The sequence below is a fragment of the Pelodiscus sinensis genome, unplaced genomic scaffold (assembly GCF_049634645.1).
Source record: "Pelodiscus sinensis isolate JC-2024 unplaced genomic scaffold, ASM4963464v1 ctg37, whole genome shotgun sequence".
NCBI lineage: Eukaryota > Metazoa > Chordata > Testudines > Trionychidae > Pelodiscus > Pelodiscus sinensis.
In genome coordinates this window covers 1,334,893-1,358,030 of record NW_027465869.1, presented here as the reverse complement: position 1 = coordinate 1,358,030, position 23,138 = coordinate 1,334,893, and positions in this window count along the sequence as shown.

Below are 23,138 nucleotides of genomic sequence, written 5' to 3'. Positions count from 1 at the left end.
GGGGTTATGTAGACTGGGTTAAAAATATTAATTGTTTATTAGATGAAGGTCTCTATATTGAGGGAAATTAATTTATTTACCAAATTCCACAGGAACATCTAGAAAAACACTGTGCAAAATACTTTGGCAGATAATTAATTTAATAGCAATGGCGTAATTGACCAAACAGCACAGTGATTGAAAGCTGATCAGCAGTATTAGCTTGTGAATTGCTCTTAATGAACATATGCTCTTGAGTATAAACAACCAAAAAAGGATGCAGTAAAACTAAAAGGTAAACCCTGGGCTATGCAGGAATAAAAATAATAATAATGAAAAAGATGAATCACTGGAATTTTTTCCCTAAACCAAGGCCTCAGGCTTCTTTTCCGGATCCAAGTCCAGCCTGTTTTCCACACCTGCTCTGAACCCCTTGGATGTCTCTGGCAACCCATATAGGGAACTGGGATATAGCAGACTTTTTCATAAGAGCCTTTCAACCCCATTTGGAAATAGTGGATAATGCAGTGGGTCAGCAAACCCAACCTATTGCAAGCTTCTGCTGTCACAGGGGCCCGGATATGTTATTTTGCTTGTCTTAGATGGTGCCTATATAAAAATTTCCTCCCCAAACTTCCCATGATGCAAGGATAGATCAGTGTCATTTGGAAAATTAGGGAGAAAGAACCTGGCTTGTAAGGAGTATGGAACACTGTCCATAGTCTGTCTAACCAGGAATTTATAATTCTGGGCTGTCTCTGACTTTATGAATTGGTGTGACTAGAGCACAATTAAAATCAAGGCACCCAGTTTTAGTGGCCGCTGATAAATTGGAACTATTTGTTACAGTTGGATAAGTAACTCTGAGGGTGCATCTACACAGCTGGGCTTTTAACTCAAAAAAGCTACACAAACTGAGCTACATCAATTGCTCAGCTTATTTCAAAATTGGGAGCATCTACACAGCACTTATTTCAAAATAGAGCTCTCCTCATCCGACTCCTTATACAACGAGGCTACGTCTAGACTGCCATGATTTTCCGCAAATGATTTTCATGGAAAAGTTTTCCGTTAAGAGCATTTGCAGAAAAGAGCGTCTAGATAGGAACAGACGCTTTTCCTCAAAAGCACTTTTTGCGGAAAAGCGTCTGTGCCAATCTAGACGCGCTTTTGCACAAAAAAGCCCCAATCGCCATTTTCGCAATCGAGGCTTTTTTGCGCAAAACAAATCTGAGCTGTCTACACTGGCCCTTTTGCGCAAAAGGACTTTTACCGAACGGGAGCAGCATAGTATTTCCGCAAGAAGCACTGATTTCTTACATGAGATCGTCAGTGTTCTTGTGGAAATTCAAGTGGCCAGTGTAGACAGCTGGCAAGTTTTTCTGCAAATCAGCTGATTTTGCAGAAAAAACTTGTCAGTCTAGACACAGCCTGAAGGTTACAAGAATTGGAGTAAACACTCCTCTAGCTTGACAGTATTTCAACATGATTTTGAAATAACTGGTTGTGTAGAGACAGAGACAGAGGCAACAGACTGACCCCCCATTTCCTTTCCTTCTATGGGCTCTTTGGGGCAACATTTCCATTGGGATTTTGTAAAGGCCCCAAAACCAGGCAGGTGACCTTATATATTGGGCCAAAATCTCTGCTAATGTCCTTAGAGCACTGGCAGGTTCCATCATTAAGGAAATAGACCCTTTGTCTTTAGCCGAATGTTTTTATTACTCAGGTAACCTCTCTGCTCCTCAGCAACTTCTAGACAAGACATCCTCTGAGGAAGGAGTCAGCTTGGTCCTGAAGTGCAAAGTACCTGCCCTCTCTCCTTTTTCACGTGTTATTTTCTGCAAAGATGGGAAGGATCTTGGAAGCTGGCCAATGCAGGAAACCAAATTTGCCTACAGCTATCGAGTGAGTGTGAACAACACAGGGAGATTTACCTGTCTGTATCAGCACAAGGATGATCAGAATCAGGAAAAGAATTCACTTCTAAGTGACTCCCAGAACCTGGATGTGACAGGTAAGACACTAAACTTGCCTTAATTATACAAATATTCTCCAATATTAGAGAAATCCAAATGGGCTACATCAAAATGACCAATGGTTCTTCTAACCCTGTACACTGTCTTCCGACAGTCGCCAATGCCAGGAACTTCAGAGGGAATAATCCATCCCCTGTAATCCAGTCCCAGCTTCTGATGGGTGGAGGTTTAAGGACACCCAGAGCATGAGGTTGCATCCCTAACCATCTTGGCTAACAGCCATTGATGGGCTTGACTTTCATGAGCTTCTTTTTTGAATCCTATTACTACTTTGAACATCACAACATCCCCTGGCAAGGAGTTCCACAGGTTGACTGTGGAGAAGAAGTATTCCTTACGTTTGCTTTAAACCTTCCACCTGCTGATTTCATTGGGTGCCCGCTAATTCATGTGTTATGTGAAGGAATAAATAAAATTCCTCTTTTTACCTACTCGTGCCGATTTGATAAAATGGACAAGAAGTGAGAACAAAGGGGCCCAAACAAATCCCCTGTAAAGTGGGTTGAGAATGTTGTTGTTTGTGGAGACAAGTCTCACAGGGATAGAAAGTCTAACAGATGTAATTGGGCATAAACTTCCATGGGTAAAAAAGGTTGGAGTAGAAATTAGAGGCAAGGAGATATTATATATTACATTATATATTACTGGAAGTTTGACTGAGCATTGCATTTTTCTTTGTTTAAATTATTGTTCTGGGGTGGATCTGGGAAGTGGGGGGTTCAGTATGCAGGCTGCCCCAGGGGAAGACAATAACCCCAGCCCCTCTCACTGCAGCAGCTTGGGTGGGGAAGAGAGGGAGAGGTAAGAAGTGCCTACCCATAGTCGCTGCTGCTACAGTGAGCACACAACCCGGAAAACAGTGCATGTTCCCCGGGTGTGGGACAGACCGACACACAGACAAACAGACACACAGACAGAGAAATATATATTGGATAGCTGTCCCTTTCTCCACCCTTGTCCCCTGGCTCAATCCGCAGCACAACTCCCTCCTGCTAGACCTTTCCCTTTCCATTTTATGAGAAACAAGCGAATTCCAGGCTTATCCCCTTGTCCTGAGATAATCAAACCCTGACCTAGCTTTAAGAAGAGAAAGCAGCATACCGAATTTGGTGGTCCTAGTTGTTACGGTTTAGGAGATGTTCTTGAACACATAGACTCACTGATGGACGGAAGAATAGACAGACAGACACACCTTTCTAAAGTACATAGTAAGAAAATATATTATATTATATTATATTATATTATATTATATTATATTATATTATATTATATTATATTATATTATATTATATTATATTATTTCTTTAAGGTAGAGGTAGGGAATCTCAGGCCTAGGGGCTGAATACGGACCCCTGGCTTGCCTGGATCTGGCCCCTAAGGCTAAGGGGCTCTCCCATCCCGAGTACTAGAAAGCTCATGCCTGCTGTGGAACTGGAGCACACAAAGTCTACTAGCCTGGACCCCATTAGGTTCTGGCTTGTGAGGGGATTGTGGGGAATGTCTTTCTCCTCCGTTAGGGGCCACGTCAGTACGGGGCTGGTTTTTCTTTTTTTGCTTCTCACTTGTGTGCAGCCCCAACTGATTTTTCCATGGGTCAGTGGCCCCTGACCCAAAAAAGGTTCCCCACCCCTGATGTAAGGTATCACAGGCCTCTTCATTGTTTATGGAGTGAGATGAGTCAGGGCACTGGTTTCTTTGGGGAGACCCCTGCCAGGGGGTTCAGGAATGTGTGTTTTGGAGCGTGCTTGCATACAGCTGAGCATGCTGCCCTGACTATCGCAGTCTAAACTGCCTAGTTCTCTCTACAGACCCCTCCCTATGGAGTCAATAGGAATATCTACTGCAACAGGTCCAGAGAGCCAGATTCGATCCCTGGGGACCCATTCAGGGGCACAAATCTGCCTTCCTCAAGGCCTAATGTGAGACCCCAACACCACCACATCATGCCTGAGGAGATGGTGAAAATCTAATGGAACAGGCAATGCTCCATTCCTGGGTGGATCTTAGTTCTCCTCTCTGGCCACTTCGCTTCTGCCTAACCAAAGTGACTGGATCATCCACCATGAATTAGCCCCACAATATTTAACTTAATTAGTGAACCACAGAAAATGAATAATGGCCTGAATGGAGTCAAATAGGACTCAGCCTTACTCTCCAGAGTCCTGGGACTTTCCATGATGTAACATAGGGTGGGGGACAAATGGCTTGGTCATGGAGGTTGGGTCCATGGAGTAGTCTTAGCCAGGGGGTAGGAGTGGTGTCCCTGCCCAAGGTTTGTGGAAGGCTGGAGAGGGATGGCACGAGACAAATGTCTTGGTCATTGTTTCGGTCCATCCCCTCCAGGGTCCCTAGGGTTGGCCGCTGTCGGCAGACAGTCTATTGGGCTAGATGGACCTTTGGTCTGACCCAGTACAGACATTGTAAGCTCAGGGCTCAGGGTCGGGGGTCTCAGTGGACCACCTTGATTTTCATGCACACCTGCTCCTGGGTGGCCAGGCTGGCAGCTCTCGTGCCCTAGGCGGCCACTTTCCTGTGCCTAGTGCGGAGGTCGTGGACAAGGTTCATGATGTCCGCACTAGAGCAGGCGGGTGCCCGCCTCTTGCGGTCCCGGGCAAGCTCCCGGGAGCCGCCAGCCTGGTCCCAGGAAGAGGGGGAGGGCTGGGGGACATCGGGTGGGTGGCTCAAGCCGTGCCAGGTGCAGGGTCTGCTGGCTGGGTGCTGGCAGGCTTACACCTGGCACGGGCACCGTAGCCAGCCCGTGCCCCTTTAAAGGCTCCGGGGCTGGGTGGGGGGCAGACGAGTTTCCCTGGTGCTGGCCAGAGTGGCCACCAGGGAATCCTGGGGAGGGCTAGCCTCCCACTCGTTCGAATTAAGGGGCTACACACCCCTTAATTCGAACTAGCTAGTTCGAACTCGGCTTAATCCTCGTAAAATGAGGGTTTCCTAGTTCGAACTAAGCGCTCCGTTAGTTCGATTTAAATTCGAACTAACGGAGCGCTAGTGTAGCGCCTATGAAAGTTAGTTCGAACTAACGTCCGTTAGTTCGAACTAACATTGTAGTGTAGACATACCCTTATTTCTTGGCAATTTTCCTTGTTATGGGTGTGAATGTTTTTTTAATTAAGATAATTTTAAAATCAGAGGACATTTCTTTCTAATTCCTCTCTAGAAACTGTTCTTGACTGTGAATCCCAGGGATGAGAAATCTTATTCGAAAAAAAATGTTTTACAGATGTTTTTGTTTTAAGAACATAAATACAGTCCAGATATGGCAAATATGTGTAACTCATATGCTTGTGTGGCCCATGGCCTAGAAAGAGTTAAGCTTACCTGAGTCCTTCTGTACTGCTGATTGGGAGCCACTTGTGGTAAGTACCTCCCAGCCACAACCTGCACGCCTGCTCCCTGTGCCAGCCCTGAGCCCACCCAAACTCCCTCCCATAGCCCACACTCTTCATCCCATCTTGTACCCAACACTCTGCCCCAGCCTGAAGCCCCCTCCTACATCCAAACTTGCTCCTAGAACTGACACTCATCATTCCCTCCTGCACCCCAACCCTGTGTCCTAGACAGATGAAAGTGTGTGTGGGAAAGCAACCAAGGGAGGGGGTGGAGTCAGTGGGGCTTTGGGGGAAGGATGGGGTCTTGGGGTAAGGGTAGATTCTGTGTTGCCCTTAAACGCAGAAAGTATTCTTGGACATAAAAAGGTTTGAGACCACTGCTCTAGAGAATGCCCATACATTGAGGCCACATTACAGAGACTTGGAAGTCATCTCAGAGAAGATCGGAGGGGACTGAGTGTCTGTGTGTTAAAGGATAAGTGTGCTTTTCTGCACGTGAACCATTGCACTGCAACAAATGTGACAGAAGCTAGGTGAGGAAATCTGCATAGGAAACAACAATAGATTTATTGCCTGGCAGTTTTATTAAAAAAGTTATTTAAAAGTTTTGCCAAGTACCCTTGCACTTGTGTGCATTACAGGCTGGTCTATAGGAATTTCTCTAGAGGGGTACTTTTTTTGGACATGTGGACAACAATTCTTTTAAATGATGAAGGAGTTCAAAATAGTCATGCAATGGAGAATTTGAGTGGAAACAGTAATTGGTAAAATGATTTTGTTATACCTTCTGGGATCATGGCAGACCATGGCCCTCCTTCTCCCTCGGCTGCCTCTGTCTGTTGCTGCTCTATCTGCTTGGCAAATGTGGGTGGGGCTTCCAGCCAGTGGGGCTGGACCTGGGCCTGGGCCATACCTCATAGGTGGAGGCACTGTTCTCCTAGCCCTGCCGCCCTGCCACTAGCCTTGCCCCACTGCAACCCTGCATTCTCCCATCTCTCTAACACAATGGTTCCCAAATTCTCTTGGCCCGTGACCCACCTGGCTCTACACAAACCTTTCCAAGGGCCACCAGTTGCTAATGGAAACTTGCTGTTAATTACATAATTATGTCCAAGCCATTTTGCTAGTGCTGCAGCAAGGGAGAACAGTGTAATTTAACGAGTAAAAAGGAACTATTCACTTCAATTATTAAACTGATTAAGCACTGCAATTTTCTTAAGTTAGTTTATCAAGCTTCATTTTAAAGAAAGTAACATATTCATTTATGTCCAACACAAAAGATTCCCATGTTTTCTTTATTTATGGCAGGGGTGGGGAACCTTTTTTTGGGTTGGGGTCCACTGACCCACAGAAAAATCAACTGGGAACTACACAAGTGAAAAGCAAAAAACCCCAAAACAACCCCAAATAAACAAAAACCCCCCCCACTGATGCAGCCCCCAACTGAGAGGCTTCACTTCTTTGGTGCTCCAGCCCCAATGCGCGGGGAGGGGGCGGAGGAGGACAGTGAGGACTGAGGTTCAGGGCTTCCCATAACCCAGATTTACTCCTTTGGGGTTCCAGAGTTAGTGGATTTTGTGACCCCCCCCCCCAGCCCCTGGGTTTAGGACAAAAATGGGGAGTCAGTGTGTGGGACAGGGCTTCCAGTGAGAGGAATGGTGGTTCAAGGTCTGGGTGGGAGGTGAGGTGCCTGAGCAGGCTGAGAGTAGGGTGCCTGGCTGGGGGAGGGATCAAGAACAAGGAACGTTGCAGTGTGTGGCCAGGAAGGAGGGTTCAGTAGCAGGGGAGGGTGCAGGAGCCAGCTGGGGGAAGGTGTCTGGCTAGGGGAAGGGTGCTGGAGCAAGGCGGAGGAATGCAAATGCAGATGAACAAAATTGCAAATGAAGCATGGATTTGAATTTCCCTCATTTCATTTGCATAATTGCATCTGGCCACTTTTTCGAAATACCCTATTTCAAAAAAAGAAACGCTGTCTAGAAACGGTTATTTCAAAAGAAAACCCTTCTTTCAAAATAACTGTTAAACCTCATTTTTTTAGGAGTAAGGATTATTTCAAAAGAAGGGTTTTCTTTTAAAATAACCATGTTTAGACAGCATTTCTTTTTTTGAAATAGGGTATTTTGAAAAAGCAGCCAAGTACGATTATGCAAATGAAGTGCAGGAAATTCAAATACGTGCTTCATTTGCAATTTCATTAGTCTGCATTTGCATTCCTCTCTCGAAAGAGGAATGCAATGTAGACATTCCCTAAATTGGAAACCAACTGGCTAAGCAGAAGTTATGCAGGGAAACACCTTAGGATTACAGTGGATAAGAAGCTGATACTAGTCAAGAATGTGCCCATGGTGCCAAGCAGGATAATTGGGATGCATTAGGAGGAGCATTTCCAGTAGATCTAGGGAAGTGTTTCTTCCCCTTTATTCAGCACTGGTGAGGCCACATCTGGAGTATTGTGTCCAATTCTGGGCCCACCATTACAGACAGGATTTACATGCAATTGATAAAGTCCATCAAATGGCAACAAAATGACTTATGATTTAGGAGGAGAGGCTGAGGAATCTGGCTTTATTTAGTCTACAGAAGAATGAGGGGGTAGGGAGGAATTTGATAGCAGCCTTCAAATACCTGCAGGAGGATTCGAAAGAGGATAGAATGTGTCCGTTCTCAATGGTGACAGATGACAGAATGAGGAGCAATGGTCTCAAGTTGCAGTGGGGACTGTCTAGGTTGGATATTAGAAAATACTATTTCACTAGAGGTGCATTTACACTGCACCCTACCCTCAAAATAAGGGTACATTTTGAAATAACAGGCACATTTAAAGACACGGAATAACTATTTTGGGATACTTCCAGTATCCCGAAATAATGTCGCTGTCTACACGTGGCCTAGGAGGGCAGTGAAGCATGGGAATCAGTTACCTAGGGAGGTGGTGGAAGACTTCGTCCCTAGAGATTTTTTAGTCCTGCTCTGATAAAGCCCTGATTTGGATGATTTAGTTGGGGTTGGTCCTGCTTTTAGCAGGGAATTGGACTTGATGACCTCCTGAGCTCTCTTCCAACTCTAGGATTCCATGATTCTATGAAGATTGACCTCCGGAGCCTTGATCTTCTGGTAAGTAGAGATGTGCCCTAACTGCCTGAGGTTAGGAAGAAGTTCATTTATGTGCAACTTATTCCTTAAACGAGACCATGTACTAGATTCCATGAATCACTAGTTTGATTTAGCACAGTGATTCCTACATGTTTTCCGTGTATAAGCAGAGTTGGTGGAATACTGCAAAAAAAGTACGGCTATGTCTACATTGGCATGATCTTGCGCAAATACTCTTTAACGCAAGAGTTCTTGCGTTAAAGTATTTACGCAAGAGAGCGTCTACACTGGCATGTGCCTTTGCACAAGAGCATCCGTGCCAGTGTAGACGCTCTCTTGCGCAAGAAAGCTCCGATGGCCATTTTAGCCATCGAGCTTTCTTGCGCAAGAAATTCATGTTTCCTGTCTACACTGGCCTCTTGCGCAAGAACAGTTGCACAGGAGGGCTTATTCCTGAGCAGGAGCATCACAGTTCTTGCACAAGAAGCACTGATTTCACACATTAGAACGTCCGTGTTCTTGCGCAAGAACTCCCCTCCAGTGTAGACAGGCAGCACGTTTTTGCGCAAAAGCGGCCACTTTGGCGCAAGATCGTGCCAATGCAGACACAGCCTACATGTTCCCTCAAATGTTGAATGGCTATTCATTTTCACTAGGGCAGGTCAAAAACTTCTCTCTAATCTAATCATTAATGGAAAGCTGGACTCTCAATTACATCACATTTTTCACAAAAAGTGATTTTTCACAGAAAATGTCTTTTGTCTACAAATTCATAAGGGTTTCACTCCTATTGAGGAGATGTGGCTATTCTTTAGATCGGGGTGGACAAAAGTCTCTCAGCGGGCTGGATCCAGCTCGCTTTGGGCTTTGATCCGGCCCGCGAGGCAATTACAGACCCCTCCTCCTAATTACAGGACTCATGCTGGGGAGGAGCTCAGCTGAGCCCCTACATGCCCCACACTGCCACTGGAGAGGAGGCAGCGCCAGGACTCCAGCACCTCTCTAGGGCCAGCCTGGAAGCATTGCTACCGCAGCCAGGCAGCCAGGGGCCAGCCCAGGAGACACTGCTTCTGCGGCCACACAGTCTGGGGTTGGCTCCGGAGGATGGAGACGCTGATACCACGGCACCTCCAGGGCTGGACCCGGGCGGCCTGGCTGCAGTAGTGGTGCCTCCAGGCCAGCCCTAAGACACAGTAGCAGCACCTTCAGGGCCAGCCCTGGGTCACATCATTGTGGTAGCAGTGACTCCAGGGCGAGCCCCAGGCCATGTATCCGCAGTAGTGGCACCTCTGGGGCTGGCCCCGGGCCATGTGACTGCAGTGCCTCTGGGGCAGCCTGTAGGGCCTGCTGTGTAGCCATGACAGTGGCACCTCCTGGGCCAGCCCCAGGCCATGGTGCCTCTGTGGCAGGTGGTACCTGGGGTCCGGCCGCGTGGCTGCGGCAGTGGCACCTCCAGCCTCTGGGGTGGCCTGTGGCTGCAGTGCCTCGGGGTCAGCCCTGGATCGCATGGCCACAGCCGCAGTGTCTCCGGCCTTCGGAACCACGTCGCCCGCAGAAGCAGGGCCTCCCTCTGGGGCAGCAAGGACAGCGTGGCTGCAGCCATTGCTGCAAGGGAGCACGAAGCCAGGTAAGGTTCCCCCGCATGTCCAGACCCCCTCACTTACACCCTAATCCTGTCATTTACCTCCCCACCAACACCCAGCATCCCCAGCTTACTCCGACACCCTCCTTTGTTCTTTAACCCTCTCTCCTGGCCACACACTGCACCCTCCCTCGTTCTTGCTCCCTCCAACTGGCCAGAAACCCTACTCCCAGCCTGCTTCTGCACCCCAGCTACCTCCCAGATCCTGCACCCTGTCCCTATCCTACTTGCTGGGAGTCTTGTCTCACACACTGTCCCCTTGGGGACAGCCACCACCAGTGTCACAGAGAACCAACCTGGCACCCTTGAACACAGGAAGGATAAAGGGGGCCCTGAAGGTAGGGAGGTTGGAGGGCTCCTTCAGTGTCACAGTGGATAAGGTACCTACCTCTGAAGCCTCATTTTTATCCCTACGCCAGAGTCTAATCCACTAACTCCAGAACTCCAGAAAAATAAGTCTGGTCTATGGGAAGCCTGGAACCTCAGTTTCCCCCTTCACTTTCCCTCACTCTGTGGGGGAAGTTGTGGCCACGAGGAGTAACGGTAATTCGGACTAGGAAGCCTAGTCCGAACTACCTAGTCCGTGCCGCGCGGCACGGGGTTCGAACGAGCCGGGATTTTAAAATGGCGGCGCCCGGCTTATGCAAATGAAGCCCGGGAAATTCAAAGCCCGGGCTTCATTTGCAAGTGCGGTATGCCTACGTTACCCTCCTAGTTCCAACTAGGAGGATAGTGTAGACATACCCCTAGAGTCCCAGGAGAGAACAGCATTGGCAGTATTTAATGATCACACAGCGGTGTCAGAGCTGTTCACATTTCTCCAGCAGGGAGAAGGGCCATTTGCAATGACCATGCAGAGCGAGAGCCTGGATGGCCAGGTCTCAGCTGAGCTCCTTTGGGCACTAGAAGACATGTTGATCTCATAAACAACTTTGCCATTTGCTAGAAGTGCCTTCTCCTACCAAGTACTGCTGGCCCTTGCCCATGCTATTGGCTCCTCTGTCTCCTGCTGCCTCTCATCCATTTATCCCTCTCTTTTGCTATTTCTTTCCTCCCCCTTCTCTTGGGACCCATCTAATGTTCATCCTTCCTGCTGCTGCCACCTCTGCTCCTGCCCTTTCACCCATTTGCTGGTGCTTTCTCCCACTTTTAGCTGTCTCCACCGTCAATTTGCTGCCTTCTGCTGCTGCTATTACCACAGGCTTCTCCCTCCTCCCTTCCTAACTACTCTGTGATCTTGTCCAGGAAGACTGCTGATGCTGGGGGGTCTAGATTGGGATCTGATAAGAGCTGATCCAGCTGCTGTGGCATATGGTGGATCTGGCCAGCAGGAAGGTGTTTGTCTGAGAACGGCCCCCACAGACTCAGGGGATGGGATTGCCCCTGTGCATTCAGCAGGGAGTCTGGAATGATAGGATGGGGAGGGAGTGGAGATTATAACAGATTGGCTATCCAGCTGCCCAGGGGAGTTGAGGCTGGAGCCTGTGCGCACTGAGGAGAAGGTGCTGCCTTGGCTAGCAGTGCAGATGGAGTTAGGCAGTAGCCGAGACCACCCCATGAGAGGGCTTGTGGTCAAGCAAATTACTGCACCAAGCTCTGTTGTGCGCCCACCCACACAGGCTTTTTCCTTGGACCTCCAGCCTGGGAGGCAGCTGTCCTGCATGCTAGGGGTCACTGAGGGGGGAAATGCAAAGCCTTGCTTCCCATAAGCATTCAGAGACTTTCTCCTTGGCCTGGGAGTTTGCTCAGTACTCTATACCTCACCTGCACCCTAACACTGTGCTCCAGCCTAGAGCCCCTTTCCTGCACCCAGTTTCCCTCCCAGAGCTTGCATCTCTTACCCCCTCCTGCTCCCAGAACTCTTGGTTCCAGCCTGGAGCCTGCACCCCCTGTCCCAGCCTAATGAAAGTGTGTGTGTGGGGAGAGCAAGTGATGGAGAGAGCGGGGAATGAAGTCTGTGGAGCCTCAGGGGTAGGGTGGGAGTTGCCCTAATACTTAAAAAATGTTCTTGTGCATAAAAAGGTTGGAGGCCACTGGTGAAGACATTAGGGATGTAGGCAGTTCCCAGGGATGTAGCTTCACTGTGGCAGGGAAACCACTTCCCTGGGAGCCAGGCCAGCAGGGGCTGACAGGCCTGCTCTCAGGGAGGCATCGCTGTGGGCTCAGCAATATAATGCTTATTTAAGAGCATGCAGCATGTTGCCCATGAGATTTTCAGTGGTCACATAGTTACCTATTTAATCAACTTTTAACATCCCTAGTAGACATACCCTGTCTGCTCCATTCACATTCTCACTCAGCATGGGTGCTTGATACGAGCAAAGGAATGGCCAGACTGGGTCAGACCAAAGGTGCATCTAACCCAGTATCTTGTCTGCCAACAGTGGCCAACACCAGATACCCCAGAGGGAGGGAATACAAGTAATCCTCACGTGATCCCACAGATCCTCTCCCCTGTTCAGTTGGAAAACAGTACTTCTCGTGGGATAGCACTCATCAGGCTTTCTAATGCACTGCAAGAGCCCAGCATAGAAATTACTTCTAACATGTTATTAATATTTCTAAACCCAAGCATAACAAATATCTCAGGTCAGGCCTGAAAAAAGTCATTCATTTGGCTTAAAAATCATGAGGTTTTTTAAAAAAATATTATTTTTGGACTGTTTTCTGGATTCTGAGTCATTTGGGTGAACTCATGTCATATTTTAAACTTCTCTGTAATCATGACGGATAGAAACTTACTTTTGGAAGGCAAAAACTGAGTTGTACATAATCATGAATCCAAGAGCTAGGGCTTGGAGGAAAAACAAAACTAAACAAAACAAAATCCTGCTAAAGTTGGCCACACACATAGATAATCATACTGTGCTGAGAAGCTCTCAGTATCTGTAGCTCCCACTGACATCTGTGGAAGTTGATGACACTAAGACTTTTGCTCATTGCTTTGGATCCGACATGCCAGCCTTGGAGTTTATGGATGTAGACTGTCGCTCTCCATAGACAGCTCAGCAAGTGTGTGGATACATTTCAAAGTGCTTGCTATTCCCTGCCTACATGTGCTCTGCATGTTAGGAAATAAAAGGGGTTTAAGTTGTATTTCCTAATGATTATAGTTGTACAAGTTGACAGGCATATATCACTACACGTTTTTATGAGTCCCTGCCTTTGAGTCAGCCTTATGTGTGTCACATCATTTCTTTAAAAGAACAAACTAACTGTTGGGCTACTGTGTATGCAGGCATGTATGTGCGTGTCTGAAGAGATATATCCCAAATAAATATCCTTTACTCCTTAATCTTTCATTGTGTCTGTGTAGAGTACCATTGACATGAATGCAGACACACAGATCTATCTGTGTGGATCATTTTGTAGGAGTAGGGCCCAGATCCATAAAGGTATTTAGCCTTCTAACATCCATTGAAAGCAATGGACTTTAGGGCTACGTCTAGACTGCAAGCTTCTTTTGGAATAAGCTTTTCTGGAAGGGTATGTCTACACTAGCCCCCTAGTTCGATCTAGGGAGGCTAATGAGGGTGACCGAAATTGCAAATGAAGCGCAGGATTTAAATATCCCGCGTTTCATTAGCATGTTCCCGTCCAGTCGCCATTTTAGAAATTGACTAGGCCGAAGTAACTGCCCGCGTCTACACGCGGCAGTGAAACGGGATTCCAAATTAAAGCCCTACATTGAATTAGCTGTTATTCCTCCTGCAATGAGGTTTACCAGTAGTTGCTTCTGGGTGCTGTTGCCTAAGGCTAGCTGAGACATGTGCTTAAAGGGACCCCGCTGCTTGCTTGCCTACCTCTCCGAGGGACAGCAAAGCTTTTGCAGTGTGTGCTCTGCTTGCCCGGCTTTTGGACACCACAGCATACTCTTTGCCATGGAGCCGAAGCTGCCTGTGGGCATGCGATGGCCCCACACTGCTGCAGCTTCTGTTTGTGCAGGCTGCTTCCTGGCCCTGCACGAGCTCGACACCGAGCTCATCATTGAGACCCTCTCCCTGTGTGCGGAGCAAGGCCCTGGCAACTGCATCCCACAGTGAAGAGACGGTTTTGGAGGCTGGACACCAGTTCCGACTGGTGCGACCAGCTGGTCATGGAGTGGTGGGACAACCAGCAATGGCTCCATAACTTTCGTATGAGGAAGGCCACCTTCATGGAGCTGTGTGCCTGGCTTGCCCCTGCCCTCCATTGACGGGATACCCAGATACGACCCGCCATCCCCCTGGACAAGTGGGTCACCATCGCTGTCTGGAAGCTCGCCACCCCAGACAGTTAGTGGTCTATGGGCAAGTAGTTTGGCATGGGAAAGTCCACTGTCCGGGCCCTCCTCATGGAAGTAAGGTGTTCTCAGAATCTCGGGGGGGGGGGGGGGGGAGTCTTGGAAAAGGGGACCCTAGGGAAAGGGGTGCCAGGCTGTGGGGGGTGGGCTGGGAGTGGAGGGAAAGTCCCATCCCTGGGGGGGATGTGCCATCCCGCCCTCACACAGCCCTGCAGGGGGTGGGGGACGACTCATAGGGGTGGCTCCTGCGGTGTTTGAGGGGGAAAGGAGGAAGAGGGACTCCGGAACCTCCCAAGGGCTCAGGCCCCCCCTCTCATTCTCTGTTTTCTGTATTTCTTTGTCTCCTTCTGCAGGTGGTGAAGGCCTAACTCCATCCTGCTATACAGGGTCATCTGCTTGGGAGACCTGGACCCCATCATGGCCAGATTTGCCACCCTGGGCTTCCCCACCTGCCGTGGGGCCATAGATGGAACCCATATTCCCATGCATGCACCACAGCATCGAGCCACCCAATACATCAACTGCAAGCGCTATTTCTGCAAGGTGCTGCAGGCCCTGGTCTACCACCATGGACAGTTCATGGACATTTTTGTTGGGTGGTTGGGCAGAGCTCACGATGCACACATTTTCAGGAATTCCAGCCTCTACCACTAGCTGGAGGTTGGCACATTCTTCCCCCAGCGTGACTGTCAGGTTGGGGATGTGCAGATGTAGGGATAACATATTAATATATTGAAAATGATTCCCCCAAATGAAAGTGACTCCCCATAATTTGTTCCCCACAACTTAAAGTGTTTAGATTTATTATTAATTCCTATTCTTCTTCTTCTTCTTCTTCTTCTTCTTATTATTATTATTATTATTATTTGTTAAGATTGTTAAATGTTTAGATTTATCATTATTATTGCCCCTTTAGAATATAATGTATTAGGTTATGTAATTTAGAACTGTTAAGAATATAATCCTATGTAGCCAGAAACAGCCCCCCCTCTGTGCTCCAGGGCATGCTCAAGCTTGTGCAAGGGGCTGCTTGAAATTGACATTGCCGAGATACATTGTAACAATGCACTGTCAATCCACTAACTCTGCTATGGGAGCCAAGCCCTGTAATTGACTAAGGGCATTATTACTTACTTAACGCCTGTTCTCTTTAAAACATTGTAACTTTATTCAGCACTCAGAGAATGTTTTAAGCAATACCATCCAGAAACTTTTTGTAACTACAACTCTGAGATATGTAAAGTTATTATTATACAAAAATATTGTATGGGAAACATTAATTAAGGAATGTATGTAAGAGAGAGAGTGCTTGGATGATGAGTGAATGGTTCTGAGAGGTGCCAGCCTGAGAATACAGCAACAAAGGGCTGAAAAAGGCGTCAGGTGCCAGTGCAACCAAAAGGTGTCAAATACTGAAGGTCCACCCGATGAGATCACTGTCAAGCACCTGGCAGCCACCCTGGAGACATCAGCATGATGCAGCAATTTCCATAGACTGGCATAGGAAAAAATTCCTATAAGAACTGGACTAAAAAACTATGGAATCAGAGTCCAAGGTTCTGCTGCCAGCCTACCAGGAGCTTCAGATGCACATCTGATCAGGACTTCGCTCCCCACTACCATCACTTGTGTACAGAATACCTGGCGATTTTTCTGTCACAAGCAACTTCCAGGCTGGTAACTATAACAAATACACAGAACCTGAATAAATGGATGAATGAATGTTTATATGTATAAGGGTTAAGTAGTTAAACAACATTGTTTGCTTCTATCTTTTCTTTATTTTTTATTATTATCTTTACAATAAACGTGGCTTTTTGCCTTATCCCCCTCATAAGATCCTGCTTGCTTTTATTTGGTATAACATAGATGCCACTGTGCATCATGGGGGATGTGGCCTACTCCTCATGCCATGGCTGATGAAGCTATACACCTGCCACCTGGACCTCAGCAGGGACCAATTTAATACCCACCTAAACAGGGCCTGTATCCATGTGGAATGCGCCGTGCACAGCTGCCATCCATCAGGCCCATCAAATGAGGGTGCACATCTGGGAAGCTCTGAGGGAGAGTTTCTTTGAAAGACCCCACCAACTCTCCCCATGACCCCCCCCCCCACACACACTAGAGGCCTGTGCCTTGCCCCTCTCTGCCTTTCCCACAACAATCTTTCCCTTCCCCCCTTCCTTGGTATCAGTACAGATACCAGTTTTGTGTTGAAAACCACGAACTTTGTATTTTGTCCATAATAAAAGTAACTAGGGAGGAGCAGGATTCAGAACCTAGAATCATAGAATCATAGAACCATAGAGCTGGAAAAGACCTCAGGAGGTCATCAAGTCCAGCCCTCTGCTCTAGGCAGGACCAATCCCAACTAAATCAACCCGGCCAGAGCTTTGTCAAGCCAAGACTTAAACACCTCTAGGGATGGAGACTCCACTACTTCCCTAGATAACCCATTCCAGTGCTTCACTGCCCTCCTAGTGAAATAGTTTTTCCTAATATCCAACCTGGACCACTCCCACCACAACTTGAGACCATTGCTCCTTGTTCTGCCATCTGTCACTACTGAGAACAGCCTCTCTCCAGCCTCTTTGGAACCTCCCTTCAGGAAGTTGAAGGCTGCTATCAAATCCCCCCTCACTCCTATCTTCTGCAGACTAAACAGACCCAACTCCCTCAGCCTCTCCTCATAAGTCATATGCTCCAGCCCCCTAATCATTTTGGTTGCCCTCTGCTGGACTCTCTCCACATCCTTTTTGTAGTGGGGGGCCCGGAATTGGACACAATACTCCAGATGTGGCCTCACCAAAGCCGAATAAAGGGGAATAATGACATCTCTGGATCTGCTGGCAATGCTCCTCTTAATGCAACCTAATATGCCATTAGCCTTTTTGGCTACAAGGAAACACTGTTGACTCATGTCCAGCTTCTTATCCACTGTAACCCCCAGGTCCTTTTCTGCAGATCTACTACTTAGCTGGTTGGTCCCCAGCTTGTAACTATGCTTTGGATTCTTCCGTCTTGTTGAACCTCATCAGATTTCTTGTGGCCCAATCCTCCAATTTGTCTAAGTCACTCTGGACGCTATCTCTGCCCTCAAGCGTATCTACTTCTCCCCCTAGCTTAGTATCATCTGCAAACTTGCTGAGGGTGCAATCCATCCCCTCATCCAGGTCATTAATAAAGATATTGAACAAAACTGGTCCTAGAACCAAACCTTGGGGCACTCCGCTAGAAACCAACCACCATCCTGACATTGAGCCATTGATCACTACCCGCTGGGCCCGGCCTTCTAGCCATCTTTCTATCCATCTTACCGTCCATTTATCCAATCCACATTCCCTTAACTTGCTGGCAAGAATATTGTGGCAGACGGTATCAAAAGCCTTGCTAAAGTCAAGTATATCACATCCACTGACTTTCCCACGTCCACAGAGCCAGTTACCTCATCATAGAAGCTAATCAGATTGGTCAGGCATGACTTGCCCTTTGTGAATCCATGCTGACTATTCCTAATCAGTTTCCTCTCTTCCAAGTACCTCAAAATGGATTCCTTAAGGATCGCTTCCATGATTTTTCCAGGAACCGAGGTAAGACTGACCAGCCTATAGTTCCCTGGATCGTCCTTCTTCCCTTTTTTGAAGATGGGCACTACATTTGCCTTTTTCCAATCATCCGGGATTTCTCCCGACCTCCACGACTTTTCAAAGATAATGGCCAAAGACTCCTCAATGACATTTGCCAACTCCTTCGGTACCCTCGGATGCATTAAGTCTGGACCCATGGATTTGTGTACGTTTAGCTTTTCTAAATAGTTCCTAACCTGTTCTTTACCCACCAAGGGCTGTCCATCTTCATCCCATCTTGTGTCATTTAGCGCATTAGTCCGGGAGCCCACCTTGTCCGTGAATACAGAGGCAAAGAAAGCATTGAGTACTTCAGCTTTCCCCACATCATCTGTCACTAGGTTACCTCCTTCATCTAGTAGGGGCCGCACACTCTGTCTGATCACTTTCTTATTATTAACATGCCTGTAAAAACCTTTCTTGTTATCCTTCACATCCGTAGCCAATCGCAATTCCATTTCCGCTTTCGCCTTCCTGATAACCCCCCCGGCATTCTTGAGCTATACATTTATAGCTCTCCCTGGTCATTTGTCCAAGTTTCCACTTTTTGTAAGCTTCCTTTTTGTGCTTAAGTTTAGCAAGGATTTCCCCTGTAAGCCAATCCGGTCTCCTACCATGTTTGCCTCTCTTGCTACGTGTCGGGATGGTTACTTTCTGTGCCTTCAATAAGGCTTCTTTAAAATACTGCCAGCTGTCCTGGACTCCTTTCCCCTTCATGTTAGCATCCCAGGGGATTCTGCCCATCCGGTCTCTGAGGGAGTCAAAATCTGCTTTTTTGAAGTCCAAGGTGTGTATTTGACTACTCTCTTTTCTTCCTTTGGTCAGGATCCTGAAATCTACCATCTCATTATCACTGCCTCCAAGGTTGTCACCCACCTCTACTTCCCCTATTAGTTCCTCCCTGTTTGTGAGCAGACGGTCAAGCTGCGCATGGCCCCTGGTTGGATCCTTTAGCACTTGTGTCAAGAAGTTATCCCCAATATTGTCCAAAAACTTCCTGAATTGCGTGTGTACTGCCATATTGGTTTCCCAACAGATGTCAGGGTGATTAAAGTCCCCCACAAGAACCAGGGCCTGAGATCTGGAAGCTTCTCTCAGGTGTCCGAAGAAAGCCTCATCTACCTCATCCACCTGATTCGGTGGCTTGTAGCAGACACCAACCACAACATCACTGCTGTTGTTTGCTCCTCTAAACTTAACCCATAGACTCTCAACAGGTTTTTCTCCCTCTTTATACTGGAGTTCAGAGCAGTCATAGTGCTCTCTTAGGGTATGTCTACACTACCCTCCTAGTTCGAACTAGGAGGGTAATGTATGCATACCGCACTTGCTAATGAAGCCCGGGATTTGAATTTCCCGGGCTTCATTAGCATAAGCGGGGAGCCGCCATTTTTAAATCCCCGCTGCTTCGAACCCCGTGTAGCGCGGCTACACGGGGCTCAAACTAGGTAGTTCGGACTAGGGTGCCTATTCCGAACTACCGTTACTCCTCGTTTCACGGGGTTCGAAGCAGTGGGGATTTAAAAATGGCGGCTCCCCGCTTATGCTAATGAAGCCCGGGAAATTCAAATCCCGGGCTTCATTAGCAAGTGCGGTATGCATACATTACCCCGCTAGTTCGAACTAGCGGGGTAGTGTAGACATACCCTTACATATAGTGCAACTCCTCCTTTTCTTCCCTGGATAGGGCCAAGGAGGAGGGGGACTCAGGGCTGGGAGTGGTGCGTGGTGCAGCTGGAAGTGCCACCTCAGGTCTCAGGACCTCGGCAACCTCGGGAGGTGGGTGGGGCCTGGGACAACAGGAGAAGCAGGAGCAGGGAGGGCAGTGGGAGCAGCGGGGACAGGGACAGGGACAGGAGCTGGGTGTGCCATCATTTCATATATGGTAGCACACATGTTTTGGCTCTGCTGCACCATCTGAGCCCATATTTGGGTCCCATCTAGACTGCAAGCCTCTTTCGAAAGAGCATCTAGACTACAACCGGTACTTTTGAAAAAGCAAGCCACTTTTTCAAAAGAGAGCACCGAGACAGTCTGGATGCTCGCTTTCGAAAAAGCACAGTTTGCAATACATAGTGCCTTTTTTTGAAAGAGCACTTTTGAAAAAAGGCGTTATTCCTCGTAAAACGAGTTTTTCCATAGTTAAAAAACCAGCCATGGTCTTTCGATTTACTTTCAAAAGAACAGGGCAGCAGTTTAGATGCAGGGGAAGTTTTTTCAAAAAAAGGCCACTTTTTTGGAAAAAACCCTGTAGTCTAGACACTCCCTGGCTACATCTACATTGGCAAGATTTTGCACAAATACTTTTAACGCAAGAGTTTTTGCATTAAAGTATTTGTGCAAGAGAGCGTCTACACTGGCATGTACTTCTGTGCAAGAGATGTGCTTTTGCGCAAAAGCATCCGTGCCGGTGTAGACGCTCTCTTGCGCAAGAAAGATCCGATGGCCATTTTAGCCATCGAGATTTCTTGCACAGGAAATTCATGTTGCCTGTCTACACTGGCCTCTTGCGCAAGAACACTTCTTCAAGAGGGCTTATTCCTGAGCGGGCGCATCATAGTTCTTGCGCAAGAACTCGCGGCCAGTGTAGACAGGCGGCAAGTTTTTGCGCAAAATCTCGCAAATGTAGACACGGCCCCTGAGCGTCCTCCTGGTCCTTCTGGGCCAGGATCCGTTGCATGCCTTGGAGGATGACCACGTGCTGTCTCATCAGGTCCCCCTGAACCCTCCTGCACTTGTAGCTCCCCCAGGGTCAGGCGGCTGCCTCAGCTGGCGGTGATCGCCCATTAGTGATGCTAGTCCGGCTGTGGAGAATAAAGAGGAAGAGGCGGTCAGTCATCCATGCAGACACTGTCCCTGAGTCCATGCCCTCCTCTGTGAGCTGAGAACAAGAGTCCTCAGGCTAGAGGGCAGGGATGTTCCAGGCATGGGTGAGCCGGGCAGCTGCCCAAGGCGCCAGCCGATGAGGGGCGCCTAATGGCAGCTGTAAGGGGTGCATGGCATCCCTTACAGCTGCCATCAGGAGCCACGTGCCCGGATCCCGCAGCGCCGGCCCCGCGGCGCTGGCCAACAGCACCCTTCCACCCATGGCTGCGGGGCCCTGCACGGCCCAGCGTGCGTGCCAGCAGCGCTGGCCGGACCAGGCTGGGCAGCGCATGTGCTGTGCACCCTGGGGGCGGCCCCGGGCTGCGCGCCAGTGGCCGTGACCAGCTCGCGCATGCGCCGAGCGCCCTGGGGGGCAGGCCCACGCATGCACCCTGCAGGGCCTGGGGGTGGCGCCGCATGCCTGGGCCCAGGGTGCCAAAGGGCTCGGGCTGGCCCTGCCTGGAGGTGCTTTGGGGCTGCCTCCTGGGGCTGCATGTTGCAGACTGGCACTGCATGTAGTTCCACGTTCACGGAGTGTAGCACAATATCCAGGCCAAGATGACCAAGCGACGATTGCATCCCATCCCCTCTGCGCCCGCCTTCCCTGCCCTGTGTGTGTGAAAAACAGAGCACTCACCTGATGATTCCTCCCCGTCCTCAGAGAATGCGTGTAAGACATCCAGGCCCTGGGGTACGGGCTTGAGGGTGAGGGTGACTGTGCTGGCTGTCTCCTCCTCCTCCTCCAGCTCGTCATCGGATTCTTCCTCCTCCTGGCCTGGGAGCCCTGGGTTGGCAAAGATGAGCATCTCCAGCCCCAAGTCCACCACCAGGGGTGAGGAAGGGGCTGAACCACCCCCCGGATGTGGTGGAGCTCAGCGTAGTAGGGCTAGGAGTGGGGTCCTGCCCCAGAGAGAGAGCTGTGCTCCCTTGCCCTCGCATAGCCCTGGCAGAGCTCCTTCACTTTGCTCCATACTTGTATGAGGTTCTGGAAGTGGTGGCCTCTTGTGGCCCGAGCCTCGGCCATCCGACCGTATATGTCGGCGTTGTGCCACTGGGAGCCGAGATCCTGCAGGGTCTCCTGCTCACCCCACACCTACAGGAAAGCCAGGATCTCTGCCCCGGACCACTATGGCACAAACCTCTTCGGGCCTCTGGCTGAGTCCTGGGAGCCCTGGTCATGCTCCCTGTGAGGGCCAGAGAGGTCTCAGGAGGCTTGTGGCTGGGCCATGGGTCCCAATTAGTGTGGCAGTCACAGCCACGCAGTGAGGTGCAGCTCTCTGGGCCAGCCCCCTGCCACAAGTGTTGTCCCAGGTGCCTGCAGCTTTAAGAGCTGGCCGGAGACAGGGACTATAGAGATCTGATTAGTTTGGACGGAGTGGCCACCAGGGCACCTGTGCTATTTCCTGGAAGCCTCTTCTTTCAAAAGAACTCCCTCTTCTGCTCTTTCAGACAAAGACGTCTTCCTCGTGAAAGAACCCCTTGGTTCTTTCAACTTTTTGTCAAAAGAATGCAATAGCAGTATGGACGCAAGTATTTTTTTCTGGACTAACGGCAGTTATTCTGGAAAAACACTGCAGTGTAGACATACCCTAAGAGCCGAAATACCTCTGAGGTTCTGGGCATAAGGCCCTTAGACTTGGTGTCTGCCCTTTAGGTCTGAATAGGGTTTCCTGCCCCGCAGGTATACTAAGAAAGACATGACACTCCCTCACTCCCGCCTAATTCTCCACTTGAGTCATTTTCTCCTGTTTTTTGTCTTGTTGCTGAAACTTTCAATTTTCTCTTTTTTTTTAAAAAATATTGTTTTGAGTTTCCCCTGCCACTCTTTTGTGCTACTGTTCTGTCACCTGACGTTGCTACCATTGCATTGAGTCAGCTTAGGGTTATCATCTTTCCTGACCAGAGGGATGGGACACCATTGCTGTAAATGGCGTCCAGTCCATCCAGTTGGGAAAAATGGTAAGCCTAATTGTCAGCTCTTCCTAGTCTTGCCTGTGTACAAGAGATGCTTCATTAAATGATGCAACACAGGAGGCAGTTTGTATTGGCCCATGAGAGACACGGTTATATAGGCCTCTCCGAGCTGTCCAGGCCCCACAGTGGATGCCTCAACCATCAGATGGATGGGACCCATGGTGCCCAGGTAATTATCTGGGAAAATCTAGCACAGGGCAGTCAGAGGGGGTCATGCCCCAAGCACACACCACAGTGGTGGGACCTGGAACAACCAACAGCCTACTGTGCTCCACCATCTCCCAGCTGGGTTGC